This window comes from Uranotaenia lowii, chromosome 3 (assembly GCF_029784155.1).
Source record: "Uranotaenia lowii strain MFRU-FL chromosome 3, ASM2978415v1, whole genome shotgun sequence".
Taxonomy (NCBI): Eukaryota; Metazoa; Arthropoda; class Insecta; order Diptera; family Culicidae; genus Uranotaenia; species Uranotaenia lowii.
The window spans coordinates 176,360,093-176,387,175 of NC_073693.1; the positions used below are offsets into that span (position 1 = coordinate 176,360,093).

At 36.0% G+C, this 27,083-nt stretch overlaps 1 protein-coding gene across 2 annotated transcripts in view; it reads right to left on the reverse strand.

Moving 5' to 3' along the window:
• The window catches only part of LOC129755719 (uncharacterized), a 228,192-nt gene that overhangs the window by 123,397 nt on the left and 77,712 nt on the right, over positions 1 to 27,083 (reverse strand). For both annotated transcript variants that reach the window (XM_055752343.1, XM_055752341.1), the window contains one exon: positions 17,229 to 17,248. The gene's annotated coding sequence lies outside the window, so the exon portion shown is untranslated. The remainder of the gene's footprint in view (positions 1 to 17,228; positions 17,249 to 27,083) is intronic.

A 27,083-nucleotide genomic window follows, 5' to 3' on the forward strand; every position in this document is an offset into this window, starting at 1 on the left:
GTTCGAGCGTAAAATGAACTTCATAATGCCATATTTTCAAAGCAATGGAAAACTCTCAACTTTTTTCAGAAAAACTTTTCTAAAATGTTGATTATGGGTACAATTGATCCCCCTTACAAACGGCATATTCTTCTTCTGGATTGATCGTTATGATTGCTGATTACTAAATTACTTATATTTATCCTAAAACTATTATTTATTAAACAATTGTCTGAAGAAAAGAGCAAAACTAATTAATTTTCTCTTAACTAAAAAAAATAGCGCCTTTCAGTATGCAATGTTATTAGCGTTGAGACAAAGTTATAGAATTTTCTTCTTACGTCGACTATAAATTGTGAAATGAGAACAAACATGACCAAAATAGTCAATTAACATTCTATCTTGGGGTTTTGTTTGATTTTTATACAAGGATTAGGGATTCCTGAATAAAAGATCAAGTCTCCTTTAATAGGGGATCAAGTCTCCCCTAACTTCAGAAAAATCGCAATTTTTTTACTCCCACGAAAATGCTTCTAGTTCATCAACGGGTTCAAGTATCGTTCTAATTTTTGGAGCATAGAAACTTGAAGTTACAAGCTGTCAGAAAATGTAAAAGACGGCGAGTTGCTAAATTTTTCCAAAAAGATATGGTGAAAATAAGAAAAGGGGATCAAGTATCCCCACTCTCCCCTTATAATAAAAAAAATCATTGAATCATTCTTTTTCCGTTAGAAGATTTCACAAAAGTGTCTTAATTTAAGAACCGCTTTCCGAGGCTATTTTTAAAATTTGAAGGGATTTTTAGGAAGAATAGCGATTTTTAAAAAGAAAATAGATGCGTTTTTTTTTAACTCTGTTAGTTCCACCAATTTTCCTGTTCATCTTAAATGGAAATGGTTCTGCTTATCATTAAAAATAATCACAAAAATTATAGTGCTGAAAAAATGTGCACTTTTTGATGGACGAGTCTTTCAAAATTACTTATAATGTACACTAAAGGCTTTCTATACAGCTTCAGCAACTTCTAAAACCATCAAAATATATGAGACAATTGTAGATCTTGGCTTGTTTCAACTTTGTTTCGAAGAAAACGAACCATTTTATCCAATCTACAAAGTGTCAGATTCAAAAAACTGTTTTTTAAGTCATTTTTGACTTTGACATTTTTGACAATTTTATGTATTTTGATCAGATAAACAGCTACGTCGAAGGCATCAAAGCTCTAATTTGAATAACAAAAAAAGTTGATGAAAAACCGTTCGAGTGTGTTGTCAAAAACGAAAGGGGCTCGTATAAACCTTTTCTCATTTCTATCCGACTAATTACACAATAAATTTGCAAGAAAACTTCCAAAGGGCAAAAAATGCCTTGTAAGCTAACGACTTAACAAAACTAGAACAAGACATTTTTACAGCTGTACTCATTTGATAACAGATTTTTGGAGATTTTCTAGGCAAAACATCTAGTGGAAAGTGGATTAATTTATTACTTCAATTACCAGTACAAATAACGGTTTAAGCATATAAGATTTGATTTTCAAACCAACGCGAAATAATCGATTGCGCCAGTTTTTTCGACCTGCAAATATTTTCAACTGCACCTGATTATGATTAATGGGGTAGTAAGTAGCTTGTAGTATAAGCAAGATTTTTTTCAGGACCCAAACCACAAGCGACCAAACAGTAGTAATTGATCTAAAATGGGCTCAATTTATGGCCCAACCCGTCCGGTCGAAATCTGTTGACGCGATCCACCAAGTCGCAAGCGGGTCGAGTCGGCACGAGGCGTCCTAAATGGATAAGCCGATGCCGATACCCAAAGAGTGATGATTAAATCCGCTATCCCAGTCTCGACGACGAAGACGACGGACGAGCGACGACGACATGAAGGCAATAATGGAGGAAGAGAGGACAGACTAGAGCTCTTACTTAGGACAAGCGGCTTAGCTAACTATTTTCATGTTTTGTACCATCGACCAGTGTACCTACCAGTGTCCGAGGTCGAATCGTCGAGAAGCGAAGAAAGGTAATAAGTTATCGAAGAATTATCATTACTCAATTATCATAAATCACTCAATTTATTATTTAATTTGAACGTGTTTTGAGCGAGAATTTATCTTCTATGTTGGCAGCTCTGGTCTTCGGTAGTAAAAATCCATAAGCTGTTGTAGTTTTAGAGATGAGCAGCTTCGGTGGTTAGTTTCGAGTTCCTAAACCAAACCACATTCCACCTTATGTTTAATTAACCTTCCAAAGCCGTTCGCTAAATATCCGTTTTGGGGAAATTTTAGTTGAGGTTTGATTTCGTTCTCGTGGCTGTAAATGTTAACCGATATTGATAATATTATATTCATTGTGAAGGTAATTTATTCTAATTACTCAAGATTTTAAAATAAAGTCGATATGTATTAACAGGTTATCAGAAACTGGTTCAGAATGTATAAAGTCCGAAAAATCAATTTTATTTTTAAAATACTCATAACTTTTGACAGAAAAGCTGTATTTAAGTGTTTCTTTGATGTTTGAAATTGTCAAGAATCCATTTTTCCAAAAATGTATAGATATGTTGGAGTCCAATGAAAGTTTTGACCGCTATATCCGATCTTTCGGTAGAAAAAAATCTTACTTTAAAAAAACCACATCCAATTTTGTCTTTGCTTAGCTGTATTTCATTTCTCAATGAACCGGTTTTCAAAACTCAAATTTTAATTTATTGTCGTTAATTTGATCATTATTTTCATAGAACATACATAGTCTTTTAAAATTCGCAGTTCTTCAGTATATTGGGATGATGATAAAGATGTTTGAAATATGCGCTTCAGGTCATATTGACCCGAACAGCTTTGGAGGGTTAACTGAGCTTAGGAAATTTCGGTGTCCTGAATTCGAATCATTCTTTAAATTTTATCTCTAGTTTAAGTGATATGGCGTGTGTAGATTTTAAAATCGATCAGTTCTGTATATAATCGATCTTTTTAACTGATATACATAACAATAAACCTAAATATTTTAGTTTCAGAATCATAGTGCTTAGCAAAATTTAAATTCTACAATTTAAGAAATTTGAATACATTCTGACATCATTCAAGAAAGTTTTCGAGTTTTTGAAATAGGTATTTTAACTCAATGAACAACTTATTATTGAAATCAACTTTATATTTCGTCAGAATTCCCTTATTTGGCATGGTTGAAAAAAACCACAAAAAGAATATTTCTAAAAAAATTTCCACAGAAGCAAAATTATTTGCCATCATCAGGAAGTTTGATAATTCTATTAAAACCAAAATTTTCTCCTATTTTCAAAAGTTATCTAGTAAACAAGTGCTGTTAGAAAAAAATAACTATAGATTCAGACTCTGTCATCTGCCAAATTGCGATAAGTTAAGGAATCCTTTATTGTAGTAGACTTGATCCTTCATTCAGGGGGTCGTAATCCTTGGAAAAAAATCAGACAAAATTCAAAATATCAACTGATTATTTTGGTCTTGTTGGTCCTCATTTCACAATTTATAAGTGTCAGAAGAAGAAAATTCGAAATATATGTCTCAACTCTAGATTCATTGCATACTCAAAGGCGCTATTTTCTAAATTTAGAAGAAAATCAATTTTCATAGCTATTTTTGCCAGACAAATATTGAGTAAATAAAAGTTATTGGATAATTATTAGTAATCTCGTAAAGGGTGATACGGTCAAAATTTGGTCAATATCAACTTCACGTATTTCTTTCAATTTTGCACCCCTATTTTGATTTTGGAATTCACTCTTAAGTTGTCAAAATGCCGTCCAAGGAAGAAGAGCAGCGTATCAAAATTTTGAGCTTCTCGCACGCAAAGCTGACAAAATCGCTAAAATTTGCCAAATCCACCGTTACAAATGTAATTAAAGTGTTTGGGGAACGTTTGTCGACAACCAGGATGTCTGGATCGTGGGGAAATCGAAACCCGGAAGCCGCTGAGACGACAAAGAGAGTTGCCGGTAGTTGCCGCAAATAAGCTGGGTGTATCGTCTACAACCGTGCATCGAGCCAAAAAACGAGCCGGACCATCGACTTAAATACAAGAAGGTAGTGACTCCAAATCGCGATGATAAACAAAATACGACGGCCAAAGCGCGATCCCGGAGCGGTAATGGACGACGAAACCTACGTCAAAGCCGACTACAAGCAGCTTCCGGGACAGGAGTTTTATACGGCAAAATGAAGGGGAAAGGTAGCAGATATTTTCAAGCACATGAAACTGTCAAAGAAATTTACGTGAAAGAGTGTTTGAATAAACGTCTGCTGCCTTTCCTGAAGAAACACGGTTGTTCCGTATTGTTTTGGCCGGAGTTGGCATCTTGCCATTACGGTAAAAAGGCCATAGAGTGGTACGCCGCCAACAACGTACAGGTGGTTCCCAAGGACAAGAACCCTCCCAACACGCCAGAGCTCCGCCCAATTGAGAAATACTGGGCTATTGTCAAGCGGAACCTAAAGAAGACCAAAAAAACTGCTTAGGACTGTGTGTACTCAGCACACCCCTGGGTAGATGATGACGTGTGTCATGCATCAACAGTATAAATACGTCATGACAGTATAAGTATGTCATGACAGCTAACAAGCGTGAGCTCCGAGGTGGTTCATTCTCTTTCGTATTCCAGCCGCCGAACCGTGTGGACGCATAAAGCTACTGGCTGATCTGCACATTTGGCGAACCTGCCAGGAGGATTGTTTGATAAAAAAAAACAATCCTTAATTTGAAGAAACAGCTGAGGGCAATTGAAACACCAAAGATCAAGCTTCACCGACTAACAAAATGAGATTTTTTTTCCGATCAGGTTTATTCGCTGTTTGAGGTTAAAAAGACCACGTGTGTTGACGGGAGTCCACACTAGTTTTAAAAATGGCGTTGACGGGAGTCCGCTTGGTTGTGGCATGCATTGACGGGAGTCTGCATGATTTATTGTGGTAAGCTTGAATTTGTTTGGTGATAGCGTTGACGGGAGTCCGCATGTTGTTACATGCATCGACGAGAGTCTGCATGGCATACTGTTGAGAATCAAAATCCTTCTCTAGAGCGTCGACGGGAGTCCGCTAGATATCTGTGTGTTGACGGGAGTCCGCATAGAGTGAATCTTTTGCTGAAGTTCACTGAAAGTGGCGCATGTTGCGTGCGTAGACGGGAGTCCGCATGGTTTTGATGGCGCTGATGGGAGTCCGCACATTGTTTCATGCATTGACGGGAGTCTGCATGGAATACTATTAAGAATCAAAATCCTTCTCTAGCGCGTAGACGGGAGTCCGCTAGATATATGTGTGTTGACGGGAGTCCGCATAGTGTGAGTCTTTTGCTGAAGTTAACTGAAAGTGGCGCAGACGGGAGTCCGCATGGTTTCTGTTACATGCGTGGACGGAGTCCGCATGAATTTATGCTGCATGCGTGGACGGGAGTCCGCATGGTTTTTGATGTGTGCGAAGACGGGAGTCCGCATGGTTTTGATGGCGCTGACGGGAGTCCGCACAGGTTTTAAAGAACACTAACGGAAGTCAGCTTGAATTTATTGGTGAGAGTAATTTATATGTTTGTCCTGTAAATATAGTTCACTGTATTAATTCGTTGTGTCAACCGGAATTGCTATCATCATGCGTTGAAAGCAACGAAAAGAGAGACCACTTGGTCATGTCCTGTCTAGAATCAATCATAGTGAATTTCTTGACTGAACGAAATAGAAAACTACACGCATAGATACAATGTAGAATTTGAAATTTGTGATTGCATTATAAAAAAAATCACAAGTTGTTGAATACCAAACTTCAGAAAGTTATAAGTTGATCCTAGAGATTTTTTTTTGTGAAAAGAATATGTAATAATCTGAAGTGCAGTGGTACCAAAGGTGCAAAAAAAAACCCTTGCCATTGGATCTTGATGACAGCACAGCTAGGAAAATGCGATTATTGCCCTGAGGTTGCATTCTATTTTGGAAGAACATTCTTCTTCTTCTTCTTCTACTTGAGCTGCTTCACGGGCAGCTTGGGATAAGGGCCAGTGACTTTGGAAGAACATTTAATGGAATTGGAATGGGAAATGAATTAAATGTATTGTTAACGATCATAATAAGAGTGAGAAAGTATTGTCAGTCTGGACAAAAAGGAGGGATTTCCTTTCGCAAGCAAATTGACAGATATGTACGATAAGGTCTACAGAACCCGGTAGATGACGTATGAAGTATAGAAAAAAAAGCATCGTGAGAGTATTTACAAGACTACATGTGAGCTGTTAGTGGGTCTTGATGTAACTTATCAATTACGAATATTATGAAAGTGTGTAATATCGATATGAATTATGAGATTTCGAAACAAGTATTCTAATATAAATCTTTTCATTCTTGGGACGGGAAGGGAGATGTGTGTACTCAGCACACCCCTGGGTAGATGATGACGTGTGTCATGCATCAACAGTATAAATACGTCATGACAGTATAAGTATGTCATGACAGCTAACAAGCGTGAGCTCCGAGGTGGTTCATCCTCTTTCGTATTCCAGCCGCCGAACCGTGTGGACGCATAAAGCTACTGGCTGATCTGCACAAGGACGAGCAGCAGTTCAAGGCAAACTGGCTTTCTGCGGCGAAGAAGGTGGACAAGGTGGCTGTACAAAATCTGATGGCAGGGGTTAAGCGTAAGGCCCGGCAATTCGGATTTGGAAAAGCGAAAGCCTAACTGAATATTTTTCCTGAATTTTATACTAATTAAACTTGAAAAAGAAATTTAATTTGATTTTTTAAATGAACAATTTCACCGATTTACATGCGTTTTCCCTTGACCAAATTTTGACCGTTTCACCTTTTAATCAGCAATGATCAAGAAAAATATACCTTTTTGAACTCTAGGAATCAATTGAACCCAGAAAACTTTGTCTGAAGAATGTTGAAAGTTTACCATTGGTTTGAAAATATAGTATAATGAAGTTCATATTACACTCCAACGATTGATATATTGGAATAAATATTTTGGTTATCATTTTTTTCATGTCAGAAACATTTTAAAGTGATAAAAAAAGATCTTCAAGTTGCATTTGTAATAAATTTAAAAACCAAGTGCAACAACTCAAAAAATTATTTTGTTAAAAATTTTTGAGCATAAAGTATTTTTGTTTTGCTCTATTTGACACATTTTTCTATAACATTTCGGTATCGAATTTTGAATAGGGTAAATACGCCAGATGTAAACAAATACGATTCTCTGATAAATCTTAGGAATCTGTCGATTTTTTACCTTCAAAATATATTATTGGTTAAATTTTACATGAAAATTGTGTTTTATTCGAAAGTTAAAAAAAAGGCCAATAGTATTTTTTTGGCGTGTATATCGTCGAAATTTCAATAGGCCTTTTTGCTCGCAGGGGCGAAATGGTGGGGTATTTTTGTTTACATTCAAAGTGTTCTTTGGCCCTTCAGTGCACGGATCAAAAGGCGAATCAACAAAACACAATTTCGAAAGGGCGATTTAATTTTCGTAGTGCGTTTTTTGTGTAGAATTTTGAAGTTGATTTCTGCAGAACATGTTTATCATCATGGCAAATAGTTACTAAGGAGTAATTCGACAACTTTTAGATGTTGCTTGGTAAGTATTCAAGGATAGCAAATATCAAAGAAAAAGTATGACTTTGTATTTAATATTGATTTACGTTTCTTTTAGATGCTGCATTGAGGATTGCTGGCAACGATGATACGGTTACCGATCGAAATGTGGAGGAAAGCGTTATAATGGCCACAATTGCTGAAACGTTGAGTTTTAAGAACGGATAGAATGTTTTGAAATAGAAGGATTTAATTTAACTGCTTCAATATGGCCATGCCCATTTAAAAAAAAGTCATCCATTAAATGGCTAGTTATAAAACAATCCATTCTATGTATATTATCATTTTAGTTTCCTAAGTCTAGCATAGATATTCTGCCTAAAATTGTAAAGACTCGCTCGTAGGTCGTGTGTAGGTCCACTTTGTAGCCAGTCGATCGAACGGGGGGAATACTCTGTACATCCTGTTTTGGGGACGATTGTACCTAGACTGACTGGAAGCACCTCTCGCTTAAGTCTGTGAGAAGTAATGCGGAAGAGTAATGAGAGAGAGGAGGATGTGATCGATTAGTCAATCCCAATGTGCCGAGAGAGCCTTGAATGCCGACGTTTACTCTAGGAGACGACAATTGCAATCATCGGCCACACATCTCCCCCCTACACAATAAAATTTAAGTAAAACCACTTTTTTTTGGATCTGGAATGTAGCTCTGAGAATATTCCAGTTAATGAGTTGTCCATAATTTAAAAAAAGACTGAAAATCCCAAATAAAACAACAAAACAAACAAATATTGGATCCTCCGTCTCTATGCCTTCAAATTGGGAAGCCTTCCGAATCAACACTCACAGTAGGACTTCCTGTTCCAACGCTTCCTTCTAAGACCTTCTGTCCTAACTTTTTTTGGACCTCCTGTTCCAACGGTTTAGAGGATGAAGATCTTCCGTCTCAACTTTTTTAAGACCTTACGTTCGAATAGAAATAATTTAGGTCTTCATTATATCCTTTTGTTTAAACTGAACATATCCTTCTTCATGAGTACTGGTCATTTCGACTCCACATGTATGTTGGTCCTCCCGAACCAGCGTATTTTTTTTAAAGGGAACTTTCAGATAATAATAAAACTTTGAGACGCTCTTCATGTTTGTGCTCCCTATCTAACGTAGTTTCGTAAAGCGAACCTTCAGCACACTCTTCATGTTGGTCCTCCCGATCCAACGTAATTTCGTAAAGTGAACCTACAGAACACTCTTCATGTTGGTCCTCCCGATCCAACGTTATTTCGTAAAGTGAACATTCAGAACACTCTCATGTTGGGCCTCCCGATCCAACGTCATTTCGTGAAGTGAACCTACAGAACACTCTTCATGTTGGTCCTCCCGATCCAACGTAATTTCGTAAAGCGAACCTACAGAACACACTTCATGTTGATCCTCCCGATCCAACGTAATTTCGTAAAGTGAACCTTCAGCACACTCTTCAAGTTGGTCCTCCCGATCCAACGTAATTTCGTAAAGCGAACCTACAGAACACACTTCATGTTGATCCTCCCGATCCAACGTAATTTCGTAAAGTGAACCTTCAGCACACTCTTCATGTTTGTCCTCCCGATCCAACGTAATTTCGTAAAGTGAACCTTCAGCACACTCTTCAAGTTGGTCCTCCCGATCCAACTTAATTGCGTAAAGTGAACCTTCAGCACACTCTTCATGTTGGTCCTCCCGATCTAACGTCATTTCGTGAAGTGAACCTACAGAACACTCTTCATGTTGGTCCTCCCGATCTAACGTCATTTCGTAAAGTGAACATTCAGAACACTCTTCATGTTGGTCCTCCCGATCAAAGGTCATTTCGTATAGTCAACCTTCAGAACACTCTTCATGTTGGTCCTCCCGATCTAACGTAATTTCGTAAAGCGAACCTACAGAACACTCTTCATGTTGGTCCTCCCGATCCAACGTAATTTCGTAAAGTGAACATTCAGAACACTCTTCATGTTGGTCCTCCCGATCAAAGGTCATTTCGTATAGTCAACCTTCAGAACACTCTTCATGTTGGTCCTCCCGATCTAACGTAATTTCGTAAAGCGAACCTACAGAACACTCTTCATGTTAGTCCTCCCGATCCAACGTAATTTCGTAAAGTGAACATTCAGAACACTCTTCATGTTGGTCCTCCCGATCAAAGGTCATTTCGTATAGTCAACCTTCAGAACACTCTTCATGTTGGTCCTCCCGATCTAACGTAATTTCGTAAAGCGAACCTACAGAACACTCTTCATGTTGGTCCTCCCGATCCAACGTCATTTTGTAAAATGAACATTCAGAACACTCTTCATGTTAGTCCTCCCGATCCAACGTAATTTCGTAAAGTCAACCTTCAGAACACTCTTCATGTTGGTCCTCCCGATCTAACGTAATTTCGTAAAGCGAACCTACAGAACACTCTTCATGTTAGTCCTCCCGATCCAACGTAATTTCGTGAAGCGAACCTACAGAACACTCTTCATGTTGGTCCTCCCGATCCAACGTCATTTCGTGAAGTGAACCTACAGAACACTCTTCATGTTGGTCCTCCCGATCCAACGTCATTTTGTAAAATGAACATTCAGAACACTCTTCATGTTAGTCCTCCCGATCCAACGTAATTTCGTATAGTCAACCTTCAGAACACTCTTCATGTTGGTCCTCCCGATCTAACGTAATTTCGTGAAGTGAACCTACAGAACACTCTTCATGTTGGTCCTCCCGATCTAACGTCATTTCGTAAAGTGAACATTCAGAACACTCTTCATGTTGGTCCTCCCGATCAAAGGTCATTTCGTATAGTCAACCTTCAGAACACTCTTCATGCTGGTCCTCCCGATCTAACGTAATTTCGTAAAGTGAACCTTCAGCACACTCTTCATGTTGGTCCTCCCGATCCAACGTAATTTCGTGAAGCGAACCTACAGAACACTCTTCATGTTGGTCCTCCCGATCCAACGTAATTTTGTAAAATGAACATTCAGAACACTCTTCATGTTAGTCCTCCCGATCCAACGTAATTTCGTAAAGTGAACCTTCAGCACACTCTTCATGTTGGTCCTCCCGATCCAACGTAATTTCGTGAAGCGAACCTACAGAACACTCTTCATGTTGGTCCTCCCGATCCAACGTCATTTCGTGAAGTGAACCTACAGAACACTTTTCATGTTGGTCCTCCCGATCCAACGTCATTTTGTAAAATGAACATTCAGAACACTCTTCATGTTAGTCCTCCCGATCCAACGTAATTTCGTATAGTCAACCTTCAGAACACTCTTCATGTTGGTCCTCCCGATCTTACGTAATTTCGTAAAGCGAACCTACAGAACACTCTTCATGTTGGTCCTCCCGATCCAACGTAATTTCGTAAAGTGAACCTTCAGCACACTCTTCAAGTTGGTCCTCCCGATCCAACGTAATTTCGTAAAGTGAACCTTCAGCACACTTTTCATGTTGGTCCTCCCGATCCAACGTAATTTCGTAAAGTGAACCTACTTTACAGAACACTCTTCATGTTGGTCCTCCCGATCCAACGTCATTTCGTAAAGTCAACCTACAGAACACTCTTCATGTTGGTCCTCCCGATCCAACGTTATTTCGAAAAGTGAACCTACAGAACATTCTTCATGTTGGTCCCTCCGATCCAAAAATTCCCAATGAGTGATTTTCTACAGCGTTTGAAGAGTGATGCAATTTGGCAAACTGCAATTTGTCAAGTTTGGAATCGCGTGGCATCATGGCGACACCATGTACTGAACATAGTAAATAATAAAAAGAAGGTGCTATGAACTGATGCCTGGGGTGAAATTGAGATATAGAAAGAATTTTTTGTGCTCATTTTTCGATTTTTTGGAAGCTGAAAGGCCACTGGAAGCTGAAAAGAAAGTCATTTAGACTTGTTTTGGAACTTGAAAGTATCAATAGTAACTAAATCTTGAGCTGCATGGAATCCACTTTAGATCAATGATGGGACTGAGTATTAAAGCTTTTTCGTGCCTGTTTTATGGGACTTTTGGTTGCTTTGGAATAAAAGTGATCGAAGTTATTTCAATTTTTAATAATTATCCAATTTGAAATATTCATTTACTGCTTTTGACGTGCATTTGTCTATCAACGATTAACTCATTTCGAAAATTATTTGCTTTGGAACAGAGACAGTTTAAATAATGAAATAATAATAATAATAAAATAAATAAGAAGACGTAATTCCTTGTAACGTCAGATGTTCAATACGAGTATAAGATTTTTTTTTTCAATCCGTTTTCAAAATAACTATTAATTTTCTCACAATTTCCGAGAGCTTTATTCTTAAACTTTGTTATGTAAGTTTAAACGTTGAAGTCAAGCAATAATATTGGATTGAAACAACACGACTGAATAGGATTTTTTTTATGATTGTAAGGCATCTCTCTTGAAACTGTCTGAAGGGGAGTATAAATATTTTGCCCTAATGATCAAGTTAGTTTGAGATCTTAAAGATTATGAACAAAAAAAGTAAACTGAAACCTATGTTTTCGTTGAAATATGACATTATTTACGTGATATCACAAGATAGCATCTGTAATTGGTACACCACCAAACAAGAATAATTCCACCTAAAGATGGTGTTTCGCATATTTGATAGAATCGATTTTCCACTTAAGCACTGGCAAATGTCCTCAGTCGGCATCAATGTGCGAAAAAAAAAGGAAATGATGGACCGGCCAAGTCTGTCCATAAAACAAAATAATCGATTGCATGCATTAGGAAAGCATTGAACTTGTAAGATCGGACTCATCGTATACCTACAGCTGGTTTTATCACTGCTGCCGATGAGAAAAAGTTGGAGATGCTGAAGATCAACTTATTTCACTTCCTACAGCCGACAACATGCACTCGATGATTTCTTGTAATTCGCGTACATGGCGTTCGCATGACAGCAAGTGGCATTGCTCAAAACGGGTTATCTTTGCTAAAGCCCCGTCAAAGGAGATTGTCATTTTTTCCTGTCGGATGCGTTGGCCTGGCCGTTGACATTACGACAAAAAATCCAAACGTTAGAAACAAGTTCCCTGAAACTAGTAACGAACGCGCATCCTCCTTTTACCGAACGTGTTTGAGATGGTCAATACCACGCGCGCCGATGTACCTGGGGCGAAAAAATATATTGCATTTTGATTAAGCGAAATTAATAACCGCGTACACCGATGAAATTGCTTGGGGTGTTGAGGAAATTTTACGCCTTACGTCGCTGGTGGAAAATTTTAATGACGCCAGAAATTAAGCTTGATGAAATAATTCGAACAATAGATTTCAATGCGTAATGAAAGTCAGGTAACGAACCTTTTTTTTTGCATCTGAAGTGCGCAGCAATGGCTTCATAATGATAGTCTTACATGTTTTTGTGAAAATTTGTGATTTCAACTAAAACTCACATTTCATAAAAGAGGGGTTTTGATGACAATTTAGAGAAAATAAGGCCAATTATTACTGAGTACTTTTTGTTTGTTTCAGTAGATTTAGGTTTAAATACGAGTTATCAAGCATTTATTTCGCTTTAGACCTATTTAGAAGAAATTAAAAAAAGAAAAACAGAGTTTTAATATTAGTATTCCAATGCATGAACATGGAAAGATTTCAAGTGAGTTTCAAATAAGAATATCTGGAGAAGTCAAATAAAATTTATAAATTATATTAATTAAATAACACAACAGAAACTGCTCAAACTTTATTTTAGTTTCGAAACAGCTATCAATCGTCAAACTTCAGAAAAATATTATAAACTATGATCTATCTTCAAAACAATTTTGAAAATATTCAGTTAAAATCAATCATTGTGACCTCGAACCGGTTTCTTGTAGTTTTTAGCACAAATGGTGTGAATAAAAATAACTTTTTACAGTTTCTTCAAAATCCATCATTATCAAATTGATAACTGACAAAACCGTTGATTATTCAATGAATTACTGTGTGTGAGTGGTGCAAAAGTATGCAAACACTGTCATAAATGTCCACAAAGTCCAAATCAAGCATTGGAGTGAAGCACATGATCGGCAACTACGGTTAAGGGTCATCAAGGAAGTCAAGTCTCATACCAGCATTTTTAATTTTCAATAAGCGGAAAACTTAGGGTAGATCGCTTAAATGTCCTGCAAAATTTTCTCCGATAAGCTGAAAGTTTTGCCTAATAATGAATCATCTAAACCTAACCTCGAACAACAATTTTTTACTAGTTCCAGAGCTCGTACGACAAAACTTATGAAATACCCAATTTCAAACAAATTCCAGCGTTTGAATCCTATACCATGTCTGCTCGTGGCAAGATCCCGAGCAAATAAAAGTGTGTATTTGCTGGTTGTTTTGTAAAAAATATAATAATAAATAAAATGATTTGCCAAAATTCTGCTCCTGTGGATAAAAGCAATAATTTTCAAAACAAAAATGTTGGTTTCCGCTGTTTTTAAAAGCCTTAAAGAGTCATCTTGTATGTACCCTTCGTAATCTACGATCTATACTAACCGATCCATTAAAAACGCTTAAAAGTGGCTCAAAAATAATCAATTTTTGTTAATTTCATAACTGCTGTATCCACTAAGAAGGAAGAAACAGCTACCTAAAATACAGACTATACGAAGAAAAAGTTTGAAAAACTGATCAATATCATGACAGAAAAAAGTGTGTGCCGGCCAACGGGAGGTACCAAAATGAAGTGGATTTTTTCTTACAAAAAACGAAAAATATTTTTTTTTCGTGGATTATCATAAGACTACCTTTGTTTCCTTCATATAAAGTATTTAAATCGAACGAATGGTTTTTGAGATACACCCATTCGTAACTGTCCCGTTTCTAAAAAAACTAAGCTTTATTATGTTTCACATTAATTTTGATTAACTTGAAACAACAAAAATAAAAAGGGACAAAAACCGTCCGATTTGAGCAACATTTGATTTGGTAACATAAAATTTATGGGCGTGTTGCTAAAAACGAACGGGGTCTGAAGTTAAAAAAAATACAAACACATGACTTATATCGACAAAAAATAACTAAAAAATGATGGAAAATGACAAAAATATCAAATTTGACGAAAAAAGACAACATAATAAGAAATCAACAAAAACATTATAGAAAATGACTAAAAATTGACAAAACCTGTATAAAAATTTCATTAACGGGCGTGTTACCAAAATCGAACGGGGTCTGTACTTCAAAAATTCTACAAACATAACACGACATTCAATGGTACTCAAAAATAATATTTTTTTTATAATTTGCTTCAATGATTGCCAAAATATAGCATACTTATTTACAGAGTATCCACGTATTGTAAACTATCTGATTCTTGAGTAAAATAAACGTATATTTCTAAACGTATATTCTCTAATAAAAAGCCTGTTTAAAAACTTTTTGCCTGGTTTATTTATGAATAATATTGGGAGATTTTAATCAAGAGCACTAATCAAATTAAGCAAATGATAATAAGATGTACAACTTACAAAATTCTTGCCTCAACTGTTTTTTTTCCTTTTCGGGGTTTTCTTAGAGCTGTATTGAACATTTTGCCGGACGAATATATTCGGCGCCGTATTACCACCCAAAACCGTGATAGTTGAGCTAAATATTCGGCTGAATCTGTCGATTTTTTATAAATTCATACAATAACTGACTTGTTTTTTTTATAAATGATGTGGATAATTGATAAAATACATTACAGTAATGTTGAACAAGAAACATAATTACCAAAAACTTAGGGTGTCTGAAAAAAATCTCAGGTGTATCCGTTATCTTTCACTGTAGACCGTGCTGGAGAATGCTGTAGTATCGATTTAATATTGATTATCGTTTATTCCAGATTTTTTGGATATATCTGGGCTTGCCAATAAATTTCAATAAAGAATTAAAGTTAACTCAAATCTGGCCAGGATACTTAGATATCGTAAAACAAATACCTACAGGGTTTAGCCCGAGTTTATTCGCATTATTTACTACATCAAATAAAAATTCCTCTGAAATTGACGGAATATTCGACTGAATATTTGTTTCACCGAATAGTTGAGAAGGTCAATGTAGGGGAAACTGTACAAGACACACCAGCGGGGTAAGATGGCCAATGCCATTATTTTTTAAAAAATACGCCAACTTATGTCTACGAATGATGTTTATCTTCATTTTTGTTGCGGCAAACAAGGTTCTCTATCGTTTCTTAGGTAAAAATTTCATAAAAACAACTTAAACTCTTAGAAACAGAAGCAAAAATCAAATCTGTGTAAAACTTGTAAATTTTCATGTAAATTTTAACTAAAACAATCATATCAAAATTGGTGCAGAATGCATGCCAGACCACGTGTTTTACGCTCTTATTTATAAAGCTGTTAACTTTTGAGAAAAACCAAATATCAAAGCGAAATGTCATTCTTTTTATTTGCAGACTCCTGAATAACGATAAGAATTCATAATTATATCAAATTTCGTCCTTTTTCAAGTTTAAAAGGTGCACCAATATTTGATTCGAAAAAATCATCTACCGACATATTTGCCACGATATCAGCCAAGAAATTGAATTTCGTTGCCTACATGAAGGCGTTTCACATGAAAGGATATCAAAAAGCGAAATTTTCGATACGTTTAGCAATAACAAATGAGTTTTTGCGAAAATATGCTTATTTTAAAAAAATGTGATGAACATGTTACTAAATATTTGATGTAACAATCATTATATTCCATATAATCATTATTCTAACTCTGACCATCCTTCCAGTATGGTGCGTTCTGTCCACTAGTTTCGGCGTTCTACCCCACGGTGTGTTCTCTAACTGATTGAGTTTTTAACAAAAATATCATCTAAATTGAGTTTTTATCGTTATTTTCCTTTCTAGTAAGTCGTGAAATAAATCCCTGAATCGTCGTAAACGTTCAATTCGATTATTACATGATTTTTAGCACTGTAAATAGCGTTAATGCTTAAGTGGGCCTTCTGTCCAGTTTTCTCCTACGTTATTCGGACGCTGGCAGAATATAGGTACCTAATAGCGCACGCAATAAATTTTACTTCTGAAAACCGGACTTCCGACTTCCGACAAAGAAAAGTGAAGTACTAGTTGTCGGAAGTCTGTGTTTTGTTGCCAGTTCACCAGCGATGTTTCTAAAATTTTTATTAAAATTCACAATACCACTATTCAACACATATCTAGTTTTGATACTATGCCTCAATATATATGTCTGAATCGATTTGTATTTCGCAAAAATTCATTTATGTGTAAAAAAACAACTTGAAAAAACGCTTTTGATAATAAAGATAATTATAAGAGACTCAATTTCTACATGGCACACATATTAAAAAAAAATGTAATTAACCAATTCATATGTTAAAAATCGAATTAGGACTTTTTAGCTTTTCTGAAGCATATTATTTGCTATATTTTTCATAATTCATAGGTTTTTTTTTCTAAATTCAAATTGGTACATTCCAATAGAATATTTACATTTTGACAGTTTATCTATTTGCAATGCTAAGAGCTTGAAAAATTTAGTTTATGCTTTAGTGCACATAATAGAGGAATCTTAAGAAATGCTTAGTTTAAAAAAAACTGGAATTTTCATAAGAACAATCGTGATATAGGAAGCGTGTTGATTTTGATTACAACTATCTATTTAAATAAAGTATAGGAAACCAGAAAAAAAATTAAACTTACGTGCACATAGCTCCAAGTATCTGTAAGGAAAAGTGAGAAGAAAACAATTAGTTGTTGTTTTTTTAAACAGAAGATTCATCAATTGTATGAAAAATAATTTTTTTTTCGAAAATATTTTTCAATTGCACAAATGAACTCAGTTTTTAATAATTTATGGTAGCATTCGTTTTAAGTTCAGAAAGATAATGTATAAATGTTCACGTTTCACGTTCACAATGTGCCTGCAAATTTGAAACAGTGGAAAACTGGTTATAGATTTTAAATGAGGATGATGTCAAATTATGCAAAAAAAAAACACAACAAAATAAAATGAATTGCACAAAAGATTGTTTGCAACGAAAATGCCTACTAAGAGCAAGTTCACTAGTGTTGGGAAATAGGGGTAAAAATATTGACACTTACGGCACATTTTGAAAATTTTGCCATGCAAAAACATTTTCAAGATCTGTGGCCTTCAAGTATTTTACAACACGTGTTGTATTTTCGCATGCTGTGATGCAAAAATAACAATATTTCTATCACATACGGCTGAAATAGAAACAGTGTTGCAAAAAAATACATTGCCTCAAGATGTTGAAAACATTTTTGCATGGTAAAATTTTCAAAATGTCAAAATTTCTACCACTTTTTCCCAACACCAGTGAACTTGCTCTTACAATTGAAAATATTTAATTTAAATTACGACCAGCTTATCGAAATTTAAATGAAATACTTGAAAGATCGTTTATTCCTCCAAGGGAAGTAAGAAAAATCGAAGAGGGACTGGAAGAGGGCGTAACAATAGAAGAATTTGATAGTTTTACCGGCCTTTATGTTGGTCAACAGTTAGCTATTAGCGCTTTAAGCTTAAAGTCTTACCATTCTAAAATAAAACTTCTTTAGCGAAATTGAATGATAATCCAAGATTCAGCATTTTGGTGCAATGATTGTTTTGGTAGATTTTAGCATCCTGAACACGAATCTTTTGTCAGGTTTCTGAAGCTCAGATTTTTGTATAGGTATAGTCTCAACGTAAGTCTCAGTCAACCATATTACAATTTTTTTTAGTACAGTTTACGTATACACACATTACTGAGGACCATATCTAATGGTGATGTTGGATCTCAAAAATATTGGTCATTCTAGAAGCGAAAGACGAACAAGTTTGTATGCAATCTTGCAAAGAATTTGATAAGGAATTATTTGCTGAATATTGCTAGTTCTATGTTTTCCAATGTACTGTTGTTCTGCGTATGCGCGGGAAGAATTGAAATTATGAATGAAGTTGTAATAAAAACATTCTTTTTAAAGTTCGAAAAATACGAGGCAAATTGTCTTTTTAATTCCCACCCGAAATGGTCTGCCCAAACAGTAGTTTTAGATGGCCAGTATGTTGAATCTCAACACTATAGAGTTCTTTTTGACATTCCTTATGGACACTTGCTGAGCGTGTACAGATGAGATAGTTTTTGAGGTTGATTGTACCAAAACTGAAAAGTGTAGGTGAAACATACACATAATATCACGAACCCTATCAGTGGCAAATAGGACTATTGGTCACCCTGAGATGTAAGTGAAAACGCCTGAATGTATACTATCTGTTTGATTCGTTTTAACTTGCCAGGAACCAAAGTGTATTGCTTATTTGCTAAGATTTGCACAGTAAAACTTGTAATCGTTTTGCAAAGACTATAATATACGTATCTTCTTCAGTATTAGTCGTCGACAAGAGAAGGTGTCTTGCCTATTTCCAATCCCAAATATATCCAGAAAAAAAGGTGATTTGTTGAGTTTTGCTAGAATACATAGGAAAGAAAACAGTGTTCTTGATTTAAACGTGCTTTTCTTTTTCCCATAAGGTGGATGACAAGCTACCACATTTTGCCATTTTTACTGGCTGCAACATTCAATTTTTCCAGTATATCTACAAGTGGAGAATAAAGGATTGGACAAATCATACGACTTTAAATTTAGTAATTAGGTAACTCACATTTTTAATTAGCAAGAAAAAGTATCAATTTCATTCTGAAGGGTTATCAATTTTGATAAAAGATAAATGTAGGTACTCATATAGTTGAGAGTTATAATAAATATACTCAAATCAAACCGCGCGAGGCTGCAATCAAACGAATTTGTCAACACACCTTTGAGAGGAGCTATCATCGCAAATCAAACTAGGCCGGCCCTTTGAAACCACTCCCAACTCAAAGGTCCGAATGTAGGAACGCCACCACAGCGCACCGGTTGCAATCACACGACCAAACGTGATCCTGGCCTTCCATATGTGGGTCTTCCGTTTGGTCCCGCTAAAAGGTTTGATTTATCTTATGGCCCAGAATGAGAATTTACTGCTATTAACTGGAACATGCTGAAAAGCAGGAAAACTGGTCGACGATTAGGAGATGCGATACTGAACGGGTACCTGGACGCAATATTAGGGTTGGTTTTAGCCATTTTTTAAAGCTTCAAGGAAAAGGAACGCAAAAAAGTCATCAGCCTAGCAAGTTAATCCACCTGGGCTTACATAGGCCATCCCACTTTTCTTCCTTAGCCAAAGTCAACGGTGAAGATTCCGGTAATCTGTAGGTGCATCAGACCTATGTAGGACCTCAGCAGCAGCAGCATCACAGTGAGGAACCAGTTTTGTAACGTTTTTCGCACTCGTTTGCTTGCATTTTTAAATGCGGTCTTTATTAATGGGTAAAAATTTGTAATAATAATTATTGAGTAGCTTTGAAGGGGAAAATGCAACCACACAACCCGGTTGTTGTATGACAGATGCTGCGATTTGTGCTTTAAGTATGATTTCCCCACTGGGCGAATTTATCTATTTACGCAGCCCCGCAGCTTCAGCTGCGTAATGTGGTGGATGTTCATAAGCTTCTGACTCCTGACACCTCTGTTTGCCCTTGGATTCTGGATAATTTTAATGAAACCCAAATATGCCGCAAGGTATGTTGACTGCACATAAGCTGAAACGATATGAACGGGATAGGAGAATCTTGCGTTCCAATACCACACACGCACACTTGGCCTTGATAGCGAACCTCGATCCTAAGTCGCATATCTACCTACGTCCTTGTGCAGTTTACCCCTAGCGGCAAATTGAAATTGACTTTCAACTTTGCTATCGGATAATCTATCTGTGGGGCTTTTTTTTATTCAATTGATGCAAGAATAATGTTAAACGTTTTTCACACTTTGTTCAAATGAATGTGTTTGGGTGATAATAAAATACTTTTTTTCCAATGTATATAGGCGAAGATTTGACACCAATAGATTTTATAGAAAGAAAGAGCCAGCGGAATGTGGGCACAAGTTTTATTTCCTGATTAAAGATTTTTTTTATTTAATTTAAAAATTTTTCAATCAATCTATTGATCCAAGACTTGATCCAGACTTGATCCAATGTTTTTAATTTTTTTAGGACAAATATATCAACTCGCCGTCTTTTGCATTTTCTGGCAGCTTGTAATTCAAAGTTCATATGCTTCAAAAATGAAAAACAATATTTCATCCCGTAAATCAATTAGAATACTTGGTCCTCTATTCAACCCCCCCCCCCCCCCCCCCCCCCCCCCCCCCCCCCCCCATCGAAACTTCCAAAAACCCCAAAGGGGGGATAAAATAAAGTTTGAAATATTTTATGTTAATTTCGGATAAAAATTCAAATATCCAAAAGATTACAAGACCAAAAAAAAAACTAATTGTGAAAGATGAGAGTTATTTCACCTTTTGTATACATGATTTTATTGAATTTTTCGATAGAAATTTACTTGATTTATAGGTTTTGTGCAATGATATTGTATGCAATTTTGTAGCATACAAGATTTCGTGCAATTAATTTCAATTTATTTGTTTTTCGCAATATTATTTATTATCTCCCTCTGGCGATGATCCAACTCCGAGTGACAAAAAACGATTGAAATTTAATCGGGTCTTATTATCAGAAAATTACTATATAAACGTGAGTTATTGGATAAGCAATGATAACAATCTATTTAGAAGAAAAATATATGCGTTTAAACTCAGGAATCAATTAAACCCTTAACAAACTTCTGAAAAAACTTTTCCTAAAAAAAGTTGTATGTTAACCATTGCTTTTTATTGCTTTTTATTGCTAAACTTTCAGCATTGTCATGGTTCACTCAGACACGTCTATCACTCACAAGAATAGATTAATGACTGTTTTGTCAAAGACAATGCCAAATCTTTTAGCATGATCAGTGAACACGATTTCATTGTTAGCGAAATTAATTTCTCGATATTCTGAAGTTCTATGCCATTTATTAAAAAATAGAGCTTTAGTTTTCGTTGGGTTAATAGGTAGTAGTTGGACCATTCGTTTACTTATTGTAAATCATAATTTATTCATTCACAGAATGTATGCATTGCCATTGTTTTGTCACAACAATTAAAAAAAATGGAACATCATCAGCAAACATCTGGATAATTTGAGAACTGAGGGAAGGTCACTAATGAAAAGGGAAAAAAGAATGGGGCCAAGAATGAAGCCTTGTGGATTTCCTGACTCAATATGCGACATATCAAATGAGCAGCCATCAATGAAAACGCATTGAACACGGCCTTGGAGGTATGCCTTGATCATTTTGGCTGCGGGCCCAGAAAATGAAAATATATAAATTAATTTTTCAATTAGCTTCTTGCGTTAACAATTTCATAATCATTTAACTGTCGGAATTTTTTTTTATTCGGTCCTTAGGATTTTAACATCTGGATGTCAGTCATCCCTCAACTGTCGGAAATGAAAACCATTCTCGTTTTGTGGGACAATGATTCCTCCATAACTATCAGATAAAAATTAGAACAGAAATGATTGTTAACTTCTGAGGCGGTAAAGGTAGGAGCGAATGTGGATTTTTCTGCTTTACTCAGGCCAAAACTTTTCAGATTACTTCAAAATTTATAAGCAGGTAGATTAGTATTCAATTTGAGCTTATCATATGCAACTTTCGCTCTTGAAATCAGGGAATTAACATTATTGCGCAGCCTTTTAAATGATGACTTGTCGCCTTCGGATTTGGTCCGTTTCCAGGTTTTGTATGCTAGATCCCTGTTTATCATAGCTATTCCAATCTCTCGCAGTGCTTCCAGAACTTCAATGGGAAATAGGAGTCGAAGTTTATCAGAATCATCTATAATGAAAAAAAATCGATAAGCAATTATAAAACCTAAAAAAATTATCACATTTTGACACTTTTCAAACAATTCATACTATAATAAAAATTGTTGTTTTTGTATAAATTGCTTAGTTGGAGGTCAGTTAAGTTATATCCATTGACAAAAAAAAACTCTAAACAGATTCATAGTTCATGCAATAGAGAGTTAATTATGTTTACTCCTAAATGTATGCAGCTTTTTCATGAATTTTCTAATAAATTAGAATACCGCTTATTTGAGGTAGTTAGGGAAAAGAAACTTCGGATAAAACGAAATACATAGAAAACTTTTTGTTTTCAAAACACTATCTTTTCCCTTCATTTTTGCATACCTCCCGGGCGCATAGCTCGATAAATGTGTAGATCGTGTATGAATACGGTGGCTCGGATAACAGGAGCTTGGATAAGCGGGGTTCTACTGTATCAGCTTTAGTGACAGAAAATGTGTAAAATAAGGTTCGGACAAAATACAAAATACTGGAATTACCGTTAAAAAACATATTGACCCTCATTGCACAGTTATTGATAAATATTGATAGGATCTTATTGGATTTTCATTAAAAACGTTCATTAAAAAAAGTTGCCCCTTTCTTTGGGTAAGGGGAAAAAGTTACTAAACAAACTAAAATTTATTTCTGACTACGCCAATGTGATGTCCCATCAACCTTACAAATGTTCATGCCACAAGCCGTTGGAATATCTATGGACATTAGTTTTTGGAATCAACTAAAATTGAACAATAATAGGTTTACAGTCCCCCCACAATCATGGGTCACACACAATTATTAGTCACCGATCATTAGAACTGCTGATATCGTCTAAACCAAAAGAAATTATATCAAATTATTATTTTTAGTTAATCGACAATATCATCAAAATGCATTTAAAATATTATTTGTGCGTTTTATAACAGTAAAATTGCTGTTTGAATACTTTTTATCAAAGGTGGACTATAAACTGTGGAACTATCGCATAAAATTCCAATGTTATAAGGTTGACATCTTCAACCGTTAAGCCCCTTATGCGGGTATTTCAAAGATTCCAACCAAATGAATTGGTCCCATATAAGCACAAAAGAAGAGTTTACATTTTCCAAATAAAACTGAGCGAATGAAATGCGAAAATTCAATAATATTTAGCAAAATAAAAGTGACCCATAATTGTTACAGAATCCACCAAGTTCCACACAATCATGGCTCACTTTTTCGCAAGCAAAACAAAACATTTCTTGGTTGCTAGCTCAACCCAATTGCCCCTTGAACGTATACTAGCAAAGAATGCCCCTGAATGTTTGCCAGAAACTTGTTGATTTTCATGTTGATATTCGGGTGTTGCCATGGGCTTCTATGTGACTAATAATTGTGGGCAATATGACTAATAATTGTTACAAGCTTCAATTTTGACCCATAATTGTGGTTTTGAAAAACTTTGATTGTTTCGGTAAATTATTTTATTTTTCAACCAAATTGGAAACAAAATCATGTTTGAAATCAAAGAGGGAATATTTAATGACTGAAATTCATGCAAAGCCTGATGTTTGGTCCACTAACACCCGAATGAACAAACATTTTGAGGTGAAATGATACGTTAAGTGACTAATGATTGTGGGGGGACTGTAAATGCAGAAAGGCTCATAATATGTATAAAAACAAATAACTGCCAAAAACTTTGACTACCATGTTCGAGAAACTTTCCTGAATATCATATTTTACAGTGCTTAATCAGATTAAGTGAAACAAGCAAAAGCTAAACAATTATCCCAAAGGAAATTGTTCAATTTCGCCTGCATCTTCTGAGCACTCAAGATCTTATCAACATCTCTCACATCACGATTATCGCTTTAGATGCTGCATCTTTGCATTGAAATTGGCGATTTCTGTTGTCCGTGAGAGGATATGTGGGGGCGTTTTTATAAATCGAATACCCAGAAGCATTCGATGCAAGCTAACCTCATTTGGAACACCCGCCGCATGTCGATTCAATGTATACCAAGTATTTGCATACCGTTAAATAATAATATAAAATTATCGACACAATCTGGGGAATTAGACTATAGGTAGGCCAACATACATGAATGTGCGGCAGAATTGAGCCAAAGCTGTTAGCCGCCCACTTTTGTTTTCCGATTGCCGAACTAAATTGTAAAGCTGATCTAGGGTTCACGAGAGCATGATCCTCACTTCCATGTTGGTACATATCTACAGGTTTTTCCTCCTTCACATAGGTACCTACCTACTTTCTTGCAGCAGGTTTCCCAGTTGATGATGTCGGTTTGAAATAATCTGATTTCATGAGTTGCATTCCCCTCCGGGAGGAGTTTCCTTGTAATCTGTGTTGATTTTGCGCGCCTCCTCCCGGATGGATGTTGCCCGGTTTTTTTTCAATGGTTTTGCGGTGCGGCGCAGAAGCGCAGGCGAAGAACAGGTTAGGCCTATCATTCGGTTGCGACTTGGACGGTAAGTAGTTCTTATTTGTTAAGTGTTTCCCTGCACGGGCTGTTGGATTTATGTTTGAATTAAAACATAACCTTCGCGATATCTTCGTTTAGAGGTATTTTAAAATACTCATTTGTGATTTCATTCCTTTTTTTTTATCCCCTACCATTTTAAAGTCCCTGAGGTTACTTGGGCCGAATATTACTGTAAGATAAGTTCCAATGAACTAGAAAGGAGCATACACATGCAACGCAACATATTTGCAACTCATTCATGGAGTATGACTTTAATAGTTCGTATCCTGTGCCATTGCGATTATCAAAGCGTCAGTAATATCATAAAAATGGACACATTAACCGTTTGATGTCAAACTCACGATAATAATAAAGATTTACTGTCTCGGCTTGGGATCTATAAGTCAAAAAGCTACACATATTGAGTTTATTTGTGGTTCGATTATAGTAGTTTAACCATCTTTATGGCATTCGCGACTTTATATCAACGTTGCAGTTGACGGACAGTTGTTGAAATACTTATCCAGTACAACTGTGTTCCATGTTCACTCTTGAGCTCGAACCCGCGGAAATCGGCTAAGGAAGCAAATGCCATGCCAACTGAGCTATTTATGTATATCACAAGCCTCAAACATATTGAGTCTTTCATTACCGTAGAACGGAGTTAAATACACAGAAAAAAAAATGTAATGTTACGTTGCACGGAATTTCGCATTTTTGAACTCGAAAATAAAACACACTCGAAAAGACATGTAAAAACACGTACAAATATTTACAGCTTAGAAAATTCATGTACCCTTACACGTAAGAACATGGGTAGAAAGGAATCGGGGGTTTTCATGTAATTGTAAAACTTGTTTCATGTAAACCTCCGTTCACATTTCATTTTATTGTGTATTGTAAATCTACACAGTTCAAAAATGTAATCGTACATTGCACGGGATTTTACTTTTTGACTCTAAAAATGACCTTTACGTGAATTATGATGCAAATGATTTAAAAAAGAACATGCGCCACATTCATTATCGAGGAGAGTTACACGCAGCTGCATGCAAGACAAACGGTTAAAAAGTTACATGACAGCTCAAGCGTTTGTCATGTGTACCAGAATATTTTTGTTTTTGAACGATTGTTCGTGTCGACGAGTTTCACTTTTAGTTTTTATTCCCAGAAAAATGCATAAGAGGTAAGTGAAAAAAACAAATAAATATCTTGTGATAGAACATGAAACAAATAAAACATCCATTGGTATTTTACAGGAAATCAAAAGTACACGTCGTGAAATCCAGGGCAACATACCATCTGCCATCGAAACAACGACAGTCCTGTTTTGCTCCGACGGAATGTTCCACTAAACCGCTAAAACTAGCAAGGCAATTGTTTTCAAATAGATCCGGTAGTGACCCAACACCTTCGGATGTTTTAAAAAGCTACAAAAAGGTGAGTTCGAAGAATGTACTTAAAATATTTTTGTTCCATTGAGGCCATGTTCCGGACAAGTAACATCCGATAGAAAAAAAATCACATCTAATTGTTTTTCTCTGGCTTCGATCGTTGAACTAAGGGAATGTTCGGAAGATAGAAAATCGTATGTATGTTTTTAAAAAAGTTTGTTTTATTTTTCCCTTCCCATCGTTTTAGTGTTTTAACAGTCGAAGACATCGAGCAAATCTCCCACGCACGACTAATGTTTGGAAGCCAGCTGGTCGATCACAACAAGCTTCGGATTTGTCAGCAACTGGAGAATAGCTTCGTATAATTTATTTAGGTAAACTTGAACTTATCGAATCAAAGGAACACCAATCAGATTTTTAAATTATATATTTTTTCCCGTTTTACAGATTCAAAACATTTTGGAAGGACCCGCCGACCATCGAACATTTTGACTAAATTGAAAACTGCCCCCTAGCCAGTTTTTCCGTCATCAGATGCTTGGAAGAAGTGTCGTACCTTTGAACGTTCCGGATATAATGGGAATAGATCAGTCATGTTGAACTAAATTTTTATGGTGTGGAAGAAAAATGTATTGTGTGTTGTGCACGTGATGTGGTGTGATCGTTGTGATTAAGAAGAATCATGTAAAGTTCGTAAAGGATATTTTGCACTGGATATTTTCGAGTTTGGCTGTTCCCGATTTCTGCGTGAAGAAGAAGGCATATTTTCCCCGGTGTTTTCGTTCACCGCTTGCTGCTGGCTGTGTGGTGACCGAGTCTTTGCACACGATCCCGTTCGGCGGATTGTGAGGAA